This window comes from Cupressus sempervirens, chromosome 3, assembly GCF_028749045.1.
Source record: "Cupressus sempervirens isolate cs-2001-9-10 chromosome 3, ASM2874904v1, whole genome shotgun sequence".
NCBI classification, from domain to species: domain Eukaryota; kingdom Viridiplantae; phylum Streptophyta; class Pinopsida; order Cupressales; family Cupressaceae; genus Cupressus; species Cupressus sempervirens.
Genome location: NC_143120.1, coordinates 62,699,686 through 62,716,734, shown reverse-complemented (window position 1 = coordinate 62,716,734; position 17,049 = coordinate 62,699,686). Strand labels below are relative to the sequence as shown.

At 32.7% G+C, this 17,049-nt stretch overlaps 1 pseudogene; it reads left to right on the top strand.

The window, feature by feature from the left end:
* The first annotated feature begins 2,912 nt into the window (after positions 1-2,912).
* LOC149564786 (protein EDS1B-like) lies at positions 2,913-16,208 on the top strand (annotated as a pseudogene).
* Positions 16,209-17,049: the final 841 nt, after the last annotated feature.

The window sequence follows — 17,049 nt, the reverse complement described above, 5'->3', positions numbered from 1 at the left end:
AAGAGGGAAACTCCCTTATAAGATATGGGTATTTGTGATTTTTCAATGAAAATGTATCACACTTAGAAGATCAAAAGAAAACTATTGATGATGAATGCACCAAACAACCAAGAACTACACTTAAAAGCTATCATTAACACAATGCCAATTCATTAATTCATGAATATTTACAAAATACCATGAAAATAGTCATCACCAAGAATCAACACTTTAACCATTTAGAAGTTTAGAAAAAGGTGGAAACTCCCAAGTTTTTGTGAACTCAATTGTAGGCTTACTTCTTGAATACCAAGTTTGAAATTCCTTACATCCTCCATTGCTCCAAATGAAGAAACATATCCAAATAAGCATACATCATCAAAAACCTCTAACTTTAGAATAGATTCTTCCTCATGTTGTATGAGATTAATGACTTCATTTTGAATGAGCTGAAGCACTAGATTTTCAAGCTTCTCGATGTAATTCCAACCTTTTCATCCATATGGAAAGCCCTCTCCTTTGATTTCTTGTGATCGGTCATCATGAAGCCCTTGAATCTTTTTTGATAGATGTAGGCCTTCTTTTTTAATTATCATAGTCCTAGCCAGACCTTTTAAGAAGTGGTTTGGATTTGAAAATGCATCCTCCTTGCATATGAACCGCATTATTTGTGATTCACAATCATGTGAACCTAGGATGAGATCTCCATCTTCTCATTTTGAGTGTGGGTGAGGTAGGGAAGGGTTCTCTTTCACTCCATCTTCATATTGCTCTATTTCCTTATTTGGACATACTTCATGAACTTCTTATCCTTTAGCAAACTGATATAAGGCCTTCGTGTCATTATCTAATCCATGTGAATGGTTTAATACAACATGATCTATTTCAATTTGTAGAGTACCCCGATGAGTTAACACCTTTTTGGATCGTTTTACCTTTATAAATGATGAATCACGATCATGATCAACAACCTGAGAGGTATTATAAAGGAAGTCATTTCCTGAAGCATTAAGATTTTGATAAAGAGGAAATCTTGAATGGCTTTGGGCATTACCATGAACCTCCTCTAGTTTATCAACACTCACACTTTCCTAATCACATTCCTTGAGACAATCTTCAATATCTTTACTTGTAGAAAAAGAATGGATCCTTTCCAAAACTACCTCATCCTTGATATTAGCATTGTTCATACCTAGAGATTTACTTTCAATGCTAGGATATATAATTTTAGATGATTGCAATGGAAAAATCTCTTCTAACTCCTTATGATAAAGTAATTCCCTAATCTTTTCCTCAACTTCAACAAGATCATCATGAGCTTCATTAATTAGTAACATACTTGAGGAAGATATACATGAGTTCATACCTTGACTTTTATCAACATTGATCTCCTCTTCAAAGGCCCATGATGGATGAATGAGAAGATCTTCTCCACATAGGAAGTCATCATCTAGAACATCAAGACAACAACTTGGAACAAGAGCTCTGGTGGAGTTGGAGTCCCTATCTTTTGGAAAAGAGTATTTGATGACTTATTTCTCATAAATGAATTCCAATATGCCAACTTGCTATGAAAATCACGATGGATTCAGTTTTTAAGTGTGTGGATTGAGTCTTTGTTGGCTTAGATAGATGTGTAAAGTTTGAATTTTGATGAATTTAGTTGAGTGTATGCCCCTTCGATATTTTATGTGGGTACAAGATTTCATCATAGGAATTTGGCAATATCCTTAATTAGTAAAATAACTTTTAAAATTGAATGTCTAATTATTGAGGGGCGAAAGTGACGCTTGTACACATTACACTATTAAAGTAGCAATATTAAGTGTTTATGAATACTTGCTAAGTACATGAATTCGAAATAAGAGAAGTGTTTAAATTTGGAATTATTTAATCCTTTTAACAGTCATGTTATTTTATTAATTATTTCTAGTTAAGTTGGGTCAATTAGAAAGGGAAAAAAACGTATTTAGAAATGGTGCGGTGAAGAAGAGTTTTGGCGCATTTGGCTGCAACTCTGGCAAAAATAGCAGTGAGTGGGAGGACATTTCTTCAACTCGGCCATATACTAATAACAACCATCGTACTCATTTGGGATTTTCGGCGTTGGACCATGAAATGGGCAAAGCAGGAATGTCAGAGATGGCTGACGGTACGGGATAGACGGAAGAAGGCGGACGGAGATAGACGGCATGTGTACCCAGCCAGTCGAAATAACTGGCTAGGTAGTCGTTGCCCATGCATTATAGGGTGGTTAGAGTATGTTTAAAAATGTTAGCATTCATATGAATAAAAAAATATGTATTAGTGGTTAGTGTTAGTGAATTATTTGAAGGGGATTGCAAAGGGTAGAGATTAGTATTAGACAATAATTAATGACTATAACTAGTTAATAATTGAGTTAATATTAAGTTTTGTAGACTAGGGTAACAATTTAGCTAGAAATATAATCTTGGATATTAAAAATATATTGGAGGAAATGAGAATGGTCCACCTGCAGCATATCTACCGAGAGGGTAATCCAATGGCAGACGTTGCGGCTGTCATGGGGTTTAACATTAGGGCAATCACGTGCTGGGAAACTTTAGTTGATATCAACAAAAATCTAAGGATGTTGATAATCAAGGAAAAAGGTGGCAGAATTCAAAATGATGATTACTAAATTTAAAAGCAAAGCCAATTTTGGCGAGATGGAGAACTTTGTCGCTAAATTTAACTTTTGCGTTTTGGAAATAAGAGACAAACGTGACCGTACAAATGACAAGTGGAGTAATTACAAATTAAGAAACTTGTCTTTTCGCAATTATGGTAACTCGGGGCAAGGTTCGAATCGCTTCCCAAATGGAAGTACGATAGATATGATGGATTGGGATGTCAAAAATTGACAGGGAGAGAAAATTAGGTTTTTTAATACCCACGAATCTCAGAATAAGATGTTATGGGATTCTGGTGCTCATCATACGCGGGTCTGTAATTTTGATCTCTATTCCCCCAAAGGATTAAAGCAAGAGAGCAGCCACAAAGAATTGGAAAGCGATAAAATTTGGATGCGTATTTTTGAGGAAGAGAGGCATGATAGTGGAGAGATTAATATGGGAGGTGATCTGAATCGGTTGGAACCAACGAGACTTGAGAACTTCAAGGACATGATGGCGACCTGGTATCTCCTAAAGGAAGGGATTTTTTGCCATATATGTTGTCTATGGCTGGGCATGATGAAAATTGTGCGTTATAGTTTGTGAATAATTGGGATGATAGGAAGGTCACAATCAACGACATTACTTTTCAAGTCACAGAGGAGGTTATTGCCATGGCAACAAGACACACAATGAAGGGAAACAAGTGGAAGAAAGTCACCAAAGTCTCGGATGAGAATAGCATGAAAAACTTCTTTGCGGAGAATGAGGAGCTGATTCGCTATAGAGGAGGGTTTAAAAGGGATAAGCTACCTAAGCCCTGGGATGATGTGTGTCTGGTCCTGATGAAGTATCTCACCCTGGAAGGTAGGTTTGGAGTGTGCTATTACTATCATTTTCCCTTGTTGAATCATTTTAGAAATAGGGATTTCATTTCCATTCCGTTTTTTCTTCTACATTTGCTTGAGGATATGATTAAGGATGTTAAAGAGAAAAAAAGTAAAGGCCTAAACTTCACCATTATTCATCAGGGGTTAATTTTCTGTCTGTATCAGTTCCACTTAGCTTTATGTCCCCCCAGAGAGGTTGTTGTGGAAAACCCCCACCATAGTAGGATTTCCCCCCTGAGCTCCAATACGGGGACAAAAATCCATACTCCTAGGCCATCTCCTAGTAAGGATACTAAGAAAAAGAAAAAACTTGACATAGCCATAGAACAAAAGGGAAACAAGAAATTAAAAGTTGATAAGGTGGTAGAGGTTGTTGGAGAGGATTCTAGTGAAGATATTGAGGGAAAAGCAAGAAGAAGGTCTAGTAGGCTAGCTCAGTCCCAAGCTAGGGGTAAGCAGAAGTCTATTAGATACCCTGTTGAGGAAGTTGAAGAAGATAGCTCTGACAATAACAATGACAGAAGGGAGGAGGAAAGCATTTCAAACTCAAAAAAGGATGATAGTAATGAGGAAGGGGAAAAAAGTTTCAATTTTGGGAGCATTTTCATGGATGACACTCAAACTCAAGTGTCAGACGACAAAGAAAGGAATACTGAAACAACCCATGTTTCAGCTAGCTTCTCACTTAAACCCCTTACTTTTTGTGATGAGATGAGCAAAAAGGATAATTCCCCAATTACCATTTCTTCCCCTGTTAAGGAAAATTTGAAGATTTCTTCTAACCCACGGGTGCTGCAGGATAAACAAAAGGGACAAAAAATGAAGGAGGTTGCTGCTACAAAGGTCGAGGAGCATAAAGAGGAGACGGTGATGGTGGAGGAGCATTATAGAAACCTAGAGGAAAGAGTCAAAGCTTTGGAGGAGGGGTTTTTCACCTTCTCCAAGTTTGGACTTAAAGTTACTCATGCTACTGCAGCTACCCTCCAATTGTTGGCACAAGAGAAGGAGGAAGCTGGCTTGGACATGGAGGACAATAAATTACTCTTTAAGTTCCTTGCTGACGACTGGGCCCAAATTCTTCTTCATGCAAGAGGAAAAGGGAAAAAAGAAATCTAAGTCTTTTTTTATTTGTGTTCAGTTATGGGCTCCATGGATCCAAAGACTTTATATACTGTTATGACAGTTATAGTTTTGTTGGTTATCAGTTGTAATTATGTTTTTATTAGGTGCCTCGTTGGACTTTGGTTAGTTGCTAGGGGTTACTCTCTGGTTCTAGCTCTCTTGTTTTAGGTTATTATCTCTGACTGTTGGTTCTCTTGTTCTTGTTGTCTGTTTTTGCTACTGGTTGGTAATGTGCTAGTTACCAACCTTTTGACTATTAAGGGCCGACCCCCTTGCTTTTGGTCACTTTTAATTTCAAAAAAAATTTAGCTAGAAATTGTATTAGCACAGTTAAAAGATTATAGTGGCTGGGAGATTTTGAGTAAGTGGGCTAGTTTCTTAATTTTAATCTAGTTTAAAATTGCATACAAACTATGGCATATGAATCCATTAGAATGGACCGTCAACATAGGAAAATATATGGTAGAGCTCTCATGATTAGAATATCATATCATCTCACTATGAATATAACATGATAAGTTAGGATTACTTATATGTCAAGTAATTAAATTTGAATACATGAATTGGGTTACTAGGGATTACAAAATCTAGATAGTAGTTAAGGTGTTAACTTAGCTGATGTCCAATAATGTGATCTAGTAGTAGGTTACTACACATTGTTGGAGTGGAATTCAATGTGTGAGTATAGTGTATAAAGTGTTAATTTGATTGTATTGAAATAGGGTCAATAACCATGATGATTTGATAATTTTCGAGCTATGGATTAAGGTTAGATGGATGTCCTCTAGATATAAAACATAATTATATGTTGATGGGATGGATAGTCAGTCATTGAATCAAATCATTTCGTAACTATTTACGATCAAATCTTGACATAAGACTTATGGAATTCTGTTGCTACCCACTAGATGGAAGCCATATCAATAATGCACCTTTATATATGTGTACAAAAGTCCTCCCTATACATAGAGGTAGAACCCAGATAGATTTTCATTATTAAGGAATTTCATAACTCATTACTAAATCATCCTATCATGAATTTGGATATTAATAGATGTAGGCCTAGACAACATGTGGTCTTGATAGTTATGATCTTGACCATGACCAAGATACAATTAGCCTTGTCGTAACAAAATTGCCTTAAGATTTCTATGATTTGGAGAATTAAAATAAAATAAAATGTGTCACTGAGTGTATCTTTTACCAACCACTCTTATTGTCTGTTGTCAACCACTTAGGATTATCTTTTTCTTATAAAAAAAATTGGTCATGTTTTACCTGGTAAATTTGGGCATGACATTTATTTTCAACTTTTTTATCTTTTCTTTTTTTCTTTTTTATTTCATTTTATGATTTTGAATTATTTTTCTCCTCATTTTAAAGTTGATTTAAGTCCTTTTTTATTTGATAGATGATTTGATTGATTAATGACCTGATGTAACAGTTGATTTAAATTTCTATTTTTTCCTTTGATTTTATCTTGAATTTGCATTGTTTGATCGAAATTGCATTGTTTTATGTCTTTGCCAGTTATGGGTGTCTACGAATGCCCCTCTTTGAGCTGATATGCAAAGCATATTAGTTCAAAGACTATTTAATTTTTTGTCTTTAGGTCAAATTCTAATAACTGAATGTCAATTTTTTCACTATATTTAATTATTTAAATAATTAAATATTAATACTTGTAAAATAACTAAATATCACACTTTTAATATGATCTTTCACATAATTAATTCTTTAATTCCAAAGGAATTAATTATTACTATTGTAGTGTGGTATTGAAGATAAAAATGATAAATGAAGATGGTGGGGGTAAGGTAAATGTTAAAAAAGAATTTGAAATAATTAATTCTTTAAAAATAATTATTATTTTTGCAAAATGAAGTTGTGGGAAAGTTTGTACAGGTAAAAGCTCCTGGACAATTGATTAAGGTTGAAAAAGATGTAAAAATTATTTATTCTATTATCATATTTAACTAGTATAGTAAAGTGGGAAGAAGAAAAAGGGAGTTCAGTAAGAAGTTGTGGTGGTTGCCAAACTTCTTTGAAAAATTATTTAATGGGGAAAAATAATTAGTAATGGACTCTTCTTTTTGGAAGTCTGTATGTTCTGAAGCACAAACTATAGAGAAGGAGTCAATTTGTAATAGGAGAAGGAGATTTGTTTTATGCAGATTGATTGTAATAAAGGGATGGAACAATACTATTATTATTTTATCATGTTTATGAAATAAAGAGGAATATATGTGTGCTTGGTCTTGTGGTTTGTACATTTAAATTTCTTATTTCGAAGGATACTGAGTCCTTTTATTTATGTTTTAGATACAGTCCTATATTACTACGTTGAATGTGATGTATGTAGTCTTGTGGTCATTTACTCACATTTTTGCATAAAGATATTTATAGCTTCATCTCTCTCTCTCTCTCTCTCTCTCTCTCTCTCTCATATAATATGAAAGATTGGTTAGGTAGTCTTGTGGTTGCTTATTCATCTTTTAATTTCCTTTTAATTTATAAATCTTGCAATCATATTCATCCTATGTCTATGGATGAATTTCAAAAAACCTTAGTATCTTTAATTTAAAGTTACATCCTATTATTAAATTCATTGCACATCTGTAAATGAGGGAGTTGCACCTCTTAATTTAGAGGATAGTTATCAATCAATGATAATTGATCCAACTGTTAGTGTGTTTTGTATTTCCTAATTGCACATGTTGAGTTCTTATTTATGTTTCTATCCAAAGGTTACATCTTTTTACTAAAAGATTTTTGGTGAGTCCTCTACTAGGGAAAGAAAGAAAAGTTCCAGTACTTTCCTTTCCTTGGATATTTGAGGGTACCTCCTCGAGGATGAAGGTTGGTGACTCTAATTTATTGTGGTGAAAAAAGTCTAGTTATGGCTTTGGTTTCAGCCCAGCTATGGGGGTTTCAAATTGGGTTGTTTGCTTTATCTCAATACTAAGGCTTACCTAAAAGTTCAATAGAATATCTCCCAAATCAAGACCCTAATGAACACAGTAAAGTAACTATAGTCACCTATGGTATTCTTGGTGTGTAGGAAGAGAACATATTTGTTAGACTATTTGTGGGGAGTCTCATTGGAAGTGTTGTTGATTGGTTTTAGAATTTTCATAATGGTTGTATCACTTACTGGAGTGACCTTGAGGTAAAATTTCTCCAAAGATTTAGGCCCGTAGTTAATGTTGCCAAGTTATTATTAAATTTCATTCAAATTCAAAAGAAGGAGATTGAACCTATGAAGGATTTTGTAGATAGGTTCAATAGGTGTGTGGGTAAAATTCCCCAAAATACCCAACCAAATGAAAATAATCAAATGTGCATTTTCATAGCTACTTTATAAACTAAAATCAAGTTTTTGTTAAAGCACCAAAGAGTGCAAACATTGCAAGATGCATAAAGGGAGGCTATTAGTTTAGATGATGACATAATTCCAAAATGAATGAAGTGTAAATAAATTGCACAGGTAGGAATTTATCTCTGTGAATAGTAGAATTATCTAAAGGTAAAGCCTATATAGAAAAGGCTCATCCTAAAAGAAGTAAAATCAACATCCCCTACCTCTTTTTATCAAAGTCTAATAGTTTTCAATGATAAAGATTTCTTAATCCCTCTTGTGATTGAAAGAACTCCTTGTAGTGTAGCTAGAGCATACCATCTACATGTTGATTATGATGATGAATATGCCTCACAGTCAACTGACTCAATGATTGGCCTTAATATGCCTCCCATTGAACAAGGTCTGGAGGGTGAAAGATCAAATGAAAACTTATTAGGAGATTTTCCAACTTTAGAAATTGATTCTTCTATATTTGGGACTATTAATGCTATTTCATCAAATAATGTTGTTTAGGAAGGTATGGACGATCACCATACACAAGAAAAGATTGATGATAAATACTCTTCTAAAATTATGGCTGATCACACAATGCAATATCTATCAATATGCTGGGATGACTCTTCCTATGAGCATAAAGTTAATTATCAATTATTATTGTTTAATCTCTTGGAGACTAATGAATCATTACTATAGCCTAAAGCACCAAATGATGGCTAAGAGGTAGAAAATGATTTTTGCATCTTTTAGTCCCTTGCAGATCTTTTCTCCTCTCTTTCTTTTGAAGAATTGGCGCAGAAAATTATAATGGAAAATTCACATGGGAAATCAAAAAATCAAAGGACTCCAGGTATGACAAAAATTGTTGACATTTTACCTACATTTGTGAAAGGAAATGTTGATATGAATAATGTGGAAGAAAATCTTGAATCTATATTAATTTTCCATCCTATGGATTCATTTTCCATACATGAGTTAAAGATCACATTGACCATATTGCTCACTTGTGTACAAAACATTCTTCCATTCTATTATAATTGATTCAGAAAGGCTCATACTTTTTCCAACTTGTAAATGGCCACATTTAGTTTTTTAGGGCGTTCCCCTCTCCATTGTAAATACCTACCCCTTTCTTTTGCAATTTTGGGCTTGGTTTGTTTCTATTTTATTTTGTGTGTTGTTTCCCCTCCAATAAAGTTGTGTCATCTTTTAACCTTTCTCTTCCCTTGAGTCAATCCATATTCTGATTTTTTTTTTCCAGAAAAATAAAAAGCCGTTATGAATTGATTGGAAACACTCTAAACACACCCATTTGTATTTTTCAAGTTCAAATTCAAGGCTCATTTTTACATCTAAACATGCAGTTTCAAAGCTCAGTTCATAGTTTGAGCTTCAAGTTCAAGTTCAAGTTCAGATTTTGATATACGATTTTAATCAAATATCCATAGCAAATGAGGAAATATTGTGAGCAATGAGAGATTCAAATTTTGTTCTATGTTGTAGTCGGTTATCCCTAATATGTAGGCATTAAATTTTGAAGCACACCTTGTGGTCTAAGATTTTTTGAACAATGTTGTGCCACAATGCTTGGACCGTGTGAGATTTTTGAATAAAATCAATTGGAAACAATAGATGCAATATATTCATTAAGTGCCCATGGTTCCATAGATTTTAGATGTGAAAACCAGTTTGGGAATAGCTATGCAAGAAATTTGCAACACGAGCATACATTATTTTATATAGTTTACTACCCTCATATACTAGCAAATTTCAACATACACTACTAGCTGAAGCCGAGGAAGATATAAATGAAATTTACTGATTAGATGCTGCTAAAGTCTTTTAAAAGAAGTTGGAAATGCTTCTATTATGTTGAAAAGTACTTTATTCATGGTGGCACGATAAAAATGGGATCCCTAAAGTAATAAGTGAAAAGTAAAAGGGAAATAAAAATACTTTATCACATTTTAGGGTTGAGTCTTTTGATGCAATACTCAAAGAGAAAGATTGCATGTTGCATTTGGATCTAGTTCAAGATAGATGATAGGTCTTCTAATATTAGAATTAGTGGTATCACATATGGTCTAGGCCATAGAATAAGTATTTAAAAATTTAAATAGATAGATAGGAATGTTATAGTGTTATACAATGGGATCCAGCTCATGTAGATTGTCATGCAGCCCAAGTTCACTATTGGTGAAGAGATGGAAAATTTTTCTTTCTTCTTGTGCAATCGTTGAGCAAGCTTGGGGTGAGACATGCATCATTTCAGATGATAATGAGAATACCTATTTTTGTGTAAGGAAGCATATAGGTATATTATTGATCACATTCCCTTCATTTTACATAGGAGATTTCATAGCTAGTGATATCCCATATGAATAGTGAGATATATAGAATGAGAACAAAGTCTTCTTAGCTAGTCTAAAGGGTGATGATGATCAACCAACTCTTGTTCAAAAAGGAGATCTCAATTTGTTCTTGTACATTCTCAAAAAATTCAAACTTGGAAGCCTAGATGAACACATTATCAAAGAAAAGAAAGAAAGAAAAGATTATATTTTTAGGTCACCTTATAGGTGGTGCAATTGCAACTATTGTTATGATTTGAGTTCTGGGAAAAAGACTGAGACAAATTTCTGCTAATTGCATTACATTTGGTTCTCCTCTAATCAAAGATACTATTCTTATGGAATCAATTTGTCATGAAGATTGGTCAAGAATTATTTATCATGTGGTTTCCAAACATAATATTATTCCACGGATAGTCCTTGCACCTTTTTGAGTCAATTGGACATCATTTGAATTTTTTTTTTCCTCAAAAAGGGAGAACACAGGCAATGATTATATTAATTTAATGCATCCTTTTACTCCAGATGTTAGCGAGAAACCTATGGGGAATAAAGTGCCCTAGAGAAGAATGTAGCCCATATAAATCCATTGGGACTTATATGTTTTGCTCAATCTATGGCACAACTTGTATTTAGAACCTTCAAGTTGTCTTAAAGATGCTAATTTTGACCTTGTAAAACATACTAGAAAATGATATTGTAGCATAAATTAGGATTGCAATTGCATTCATTTCAGAGTGCATGAGTAATGGGGATGAGTTAAAGCATGTTATTGATAGCAGATGCACAAAAACAATTGTAAACATCATCTTAAAGTCTTCCCTTTAGATGAGAATAACACTGCAATTAAAAGCAATGGCTTTCAAGATTCATAATCAATCTGCATTAACACCCTCGAAGAAGCTAAAGATTTGAAAAAGTAGAATGAGATGGACAATGATAACCTAAATAAGGAGTTAAGAAAGAGCCAAAGTAAAATGGCATAGTTATAATTTTACATTAAAAAAGTGTTTGTTGGTAACAAATGGAGCTCTTATGATGGTTTTCAGAGACCTAGACAAAAAAATAGATTTTCATGTTAACAAGCATAGAATACATTTACGAATTTTCTAGGATGACATTATTGAGAAAGTGAAGAATCATGAATTTCCAAGTATCTTCAGGTTCTTAAAAAAGTGGATCGATGCAAATACTGCATACATAAGACTTGTTGAGCCTCCAGACATTGCAAAATTCTAAATGACATAGCAACAATGGAAGCTATCTCTTAGTTTAGAATAGGAAGGTCCCTCATATGGTTTTGGATAAACACATTTTGGGCTCTTGTCATGGATTATTTAAAGATGAATGATGTATCTACACCCCAATGGATAAGGCACTATATAGTAGTAGCAAGAGATTCAAAAAGTTCTCTATATCTTGGCAGAGAATGCAACCCCCAGAGAGAGCTACTGTTACATAAGGTTTTAAAACCCTAAGTATTACCCCTCCCAAACAATTTAATTTAATTTAAAAAATCAAAGTAAAAACATTATAAAATATTTTACACTATGTTTAATTATTTAAATAATTAAATATTAATACTTGCGAAATAATTAAACATCACACTTTTAATATGATCTTTCACATGATTAATTCTTTGATTCCAAAAGAATTAATTATTACTATTGTAGTGTGGTATTGAAGATAAAAATGATAAATGAAGATGGTGGGAGTAAGGTAAATGTCAAAAAAGAATTTAAAATAATTAATTCTTTAAAAAGAATTAATTATTTTTGTGAAATGAAGTTGTGAGAAAGTTTGTACAGGTAAAAGCTCTTGGGCAATTGATTAAAGTTGAAAAAGATGTAAAAATTATTTATTCTTTTATTAGAATTAATTATTATAGTAAAGTGCCAGAGAAGATAGAGTGAGTTTGGTAAGAAGTTGTAGTGGTTGCCTAACTTCTTTGAAAAAATATTTAATGGGGAAAAACAATTGGTATTGGGTTCTTTTTCTTTTTGGGAGTCTGTAAGTTTTGAAGTGCAGATTGCAGAGAAGGAGTACAATTTGTAATTGGGGAAGGTGATTTGTTTTTTGCTGATTGATTGTAATAAATGGATGGAACAATACTATTATTGTTTTGTCATGTTTCTAAAAGAAAGAGGAATATATGTGTGCTTGGTCTTGTGGTCTGTACATTTATATTTCTAATTTGGAAGGATACTGAGTCCTTTTATTTATGTTTTAGAAATAATCCTATATTGCTATGTTGAATGTGATGTATGTAGTCTTGTGGCCATGTACTCACATATTTGCATAAATCTCTCTCTCTCTCTCTCTCTCTCTCTCTCTCTCTCTCTCTCTCTCTCTCTCTCTCTCTCTCTGCTGTAATATGAAAGATTGGTTAGGTAGTCTTGTGGCTACTTATTCCTCTTTCTCTTTCCATTCAGTTTATAAATCTTGCAATTGTATTCATCCCATGTCTATGGATGAATGTCAAAAAACCTTAATACCTTTAGGTTAAAGGTATATCCTATCATTAAATGAGGGAGCTACACCTCTTAATTTAGAGGATAGTTATCAATCAATGATAACTAATCCAACTGTTAGTGTGTTTTGTCTTTCCTAATTGGGCATGCTAAGTTCTCATTTATATTTCTATCTAAAGCACAAATCTATTTACTATCAGTATGTATATAAACAAAGAGATCATAGAACAATAGAAAAATAATAAAAATCACTCAACAAGTAGCATGGCCACAGGTATATAAGGAGTGAGTTAGGACGTATATAGATTAACCTTACATTAACTATAAACTACAACACAAAGGTTGCACCAAGGTATTACATGTAGTATTGTATTCCTCTAGTGTGCATACACCTTGTACATAGCTAGGTAGCACTTAACTATTTTAAGAAATTATATGTTAACTCACAAGGCTAATTCCCTTGTAGAAGCATCTCGCCAAATCACCCAAGATGGCTAGAATATTTGTCTAAGAACCTCTTATATTGTTCAATTTATTGAGTTCATATTTGACACAATTCTAATTAAGTATAAGAGGATTAGATGTTTCTTCATTGTTTCCAATATCTATGTTTATTCTAAATATGCACAAAGCGGAATCCAAAAAAATTACATTTCAATTCTCCATTGGGGACACAATTATATTTTTTGGATGTAGTAATGAGGGTTTTAGCTTAGGCCATGGGATAAAATTTGAGTTGTGAACATAAAATTGGGAATGATTTATGTTGTGTTTTTATTTTTTTAAATATCTAAAATCAACTTCACATTGTGTTGTAACTCTGGCATTGGTGCTTGATCCTTGACAAATTTCATTTCAAAATTTTAGCATTCAAGTTTTCAAGTTTCCTCTTCATTATATGTTTAGTTTATCAATAATTTCCTCAAGTGCAATTCCTATATGATCCGAAATGTTATGAAGTACTGAAGCTAGTAGTAACTTCTCTCATGTCTCTAGAAAGTGTAGCATAGGTATACTGTCCCTTGGCTCCTAGGAATTTGTAGCATAGGTTTAGTGTAGTAACTCCTTACACTCAACTCTTCATTGAAGTTACTCTCACTGCCACAATGATATTACCTCTAAACTATGCAAAGGATGTTAAAATGGTTCCCAAATTTGAAACACTCTTATAACTTAAGAAATGACAAAGAAAATGCAGATACAATACATGAAAAATTGCACAACTTGTAGTCTATATATATAGAGAGAGACTTTTTAAGGTTTTTTTTACATATTAGCATAACAAAATATTGTTCTAGTTGCATACATATTCTAGAATCCAAATAATAAAACAATAAAACTCACTCAACCCATGCTAAGTGACAAGCCATAACATAGTTCAATTGGTGTAGTTGTTGATTAGTTGGGTTGATTAAAAATTCTTGTAGAACTATGATCATATTAGGTACAATAAAATGAACAATCAATTGTTCCCAGCTAGCATTAACATGATTGGTCTATTTAGACCCATTGATTATTGTCACATGCTTTTAAATATAACTATATAAGGAGTGATTTAGGATGTATATAGGTTAACCTTACATTAACTATAAACTACAACACAAAGGTTGTACTAGGGTATTATAGGATTATAATTATAGAAAATTGACTGACTAGACCAAATGGGTGTATGATGACGAGGAGCTCTATTAGGTGAGTAAATCTCACTAGTGGTTATAGGAATAGAGCTACATCAAAACAACTAGAAACTAGAACTACATATTCATTAGAGTGACTGGTTAAAGGGTCTTGATCCCATGGATACAAGTATGTAGGAAGCTTGGTAGGTGGATTATACCTCTAGTGTGCATATGCCTTGGACATAGTTAGGTAGAACTTAACCATGTATGTATATATGTAAGTATTCAGGCAGGGTGGGGGCAGTTGGGCTTTCAACTTTTGCAATACTTCATTTTTGTTATTTGCACTCTTTGAATCAAAGGTATATAACTTTATAACTTATAACTATAATTTTTAAATAGTACAAACCTATAATAGTTTCTTATAATTCTTTAGTTCTCTTTATAAGTTTACAAAATTAGATTTTGAAAATTAATTGTATTTATGTACATATTTTTCAAGTTTGATATTTCTCTTTTTCTTGACTCATAGTCCAAGAATAATTTTTGTTCCAAAAGAGCTAAAAACATGGTTGATGCATGATAATCATCTTTTTATGCTCTTTTTGGCATAGTTGTTCTTACATTTTATGATTTTTGGTGAGAACAAAAAATACAAACTAATCAGATAAGTGATCCAAAATTAAATCATAATTTGTTGAGGCATGTTTAAATACTTTATTTTACATGTTATTGAATGTTTCTTGAATGTTCAGGGTAGTAATTCCTTACACTCAACTCTTCAATAAAGTTATTCTTACTACCATAATAACATTACCTCTAAACCATCAAAAGGATGTTGAAGTGGTTCCCAACCTTGAAACACTAATACAACTTAAGAAATGGCAAAGAAAATACAATAAATGACAAATTGCACAACTTGTAGTTTATATATATATATAAAGATTTTTTTTAAGGTGCTTATTAGATATTAAAACAATAGAAAATTGTTCTAGCTGCATATATATTCTAGATTCCAAATAATAAAATAATAAAACTCACTCAACCTGTGCTAAGTGACAAGCCATAACCTGGTTCAATTGGTCTAGTTGTTGATTAGCTGGGTATCATATTAGGTACAATAAAATGAATAATCAATTATTCCTAGCTAGCATTAACTTGACTAGTCTATTTTGACCCATTGATTATTATCATAAGCTTTTAAACATAACTATGTAAGGAGTGAGTTAGGACATGTATAGGCTAACCTTACATTAACTATAAACTACAACACAAAGGTTCCATTAGGGTATAATAGTATTTTAATTATAGAAAACCACATGATTTGCCTAAGTGGGTGTATGATGGTGAAGATTTGTATTAGTTGAGTAAATCTCACTAGTGGTTATAGGAATACAACTACATCAAAAAAATTAGAAACTAGAAATTGAGATTCGTTAGAGTGTTCAAGGGTCTTGATCCCATGTATATGGGTATGTAGGGAGCCTGGTAAGTAGAGTATACCTCTAGTGTGTAGATGCCTTGGACATAGTTAGGTAGCACTTAACCATGTATGTATGTATGTATGTAACTACTCTCTACCTAACCGTTCCATCCACAACTAGTCGGGGGTGGGGGAGCTAAGCATGCACATTCTGCAATACTTTATTTCTATTATTTGCACTCTTCAAATCAAAGGTATATAACTTTATCACTTTTAACTATAATTTTCAAATAGTACAAACCACAATTGTTTCTTATAATTCTGTGGTTCTCTTTGTGGTGCAGAAGCACCCACATTAAAAAAAAATTCATTTGCACATGTACATATGTCAATCATGCATTAGGATAGATCATGTTATTCATGTTTGATAGGCTGTATTCATGTCATCTAGTCTTTTAATTGTATTTAGTTATAATAATGACTTATTTTGTAAGGCACTTACATGATTTAGCACACTTATAAACCATCATGTTCAAGTTGTCAACTAGCCTATAAGCATGTAATTAGTTATTTAATTCAATATTAGGATGATCTAAGTGTTTCATATGGGTCACACAAATAGAAATGCATGGTAGTTTAATATTGCTTGCATAATACAAAGTTGCACTTTTAAAACTAGGAAGTTCTAGAAATTTTAGAAGCCTAAGAGTCTTTTAAATACACAAGAGGTCAAAAGGCCAAGATTTATATTTATATATTTATTTTTGGTCAAATTATATGATAGTATAAATATATGAACGACAAAAAGGTTTTTTTTAATTTTTTAACAAAGTTGGATATAGAAACAAGATAGATTTTCTAATTTTTGAAAAAATGTTTGCTATTGTCTAATTCCCATTTGTATATGCAGCTTGGTTAAGGTCTAAAAATTATATTTTTTGATGGATATTTGAATTATATTTCCAAAAAATCTAGTTAGAGGTTCTAGCTCTTCTGTATAAGGGAGAAAACTGAAATTTACTCAGCAATGGTTAAAATTCTATGTATTATTCTTCACATTTTTCCTTCTTCTTGTTTCTAGCTTTGTCACATGTATGTGTGGAAGGATAAGGGCTTGAATCCTTCATAAATGTTTAGGGGGTTGGAGTATCTTTCAAATGAATCAGGTTTGAAGTATTGAGATGCCAATATGTGTGAGAT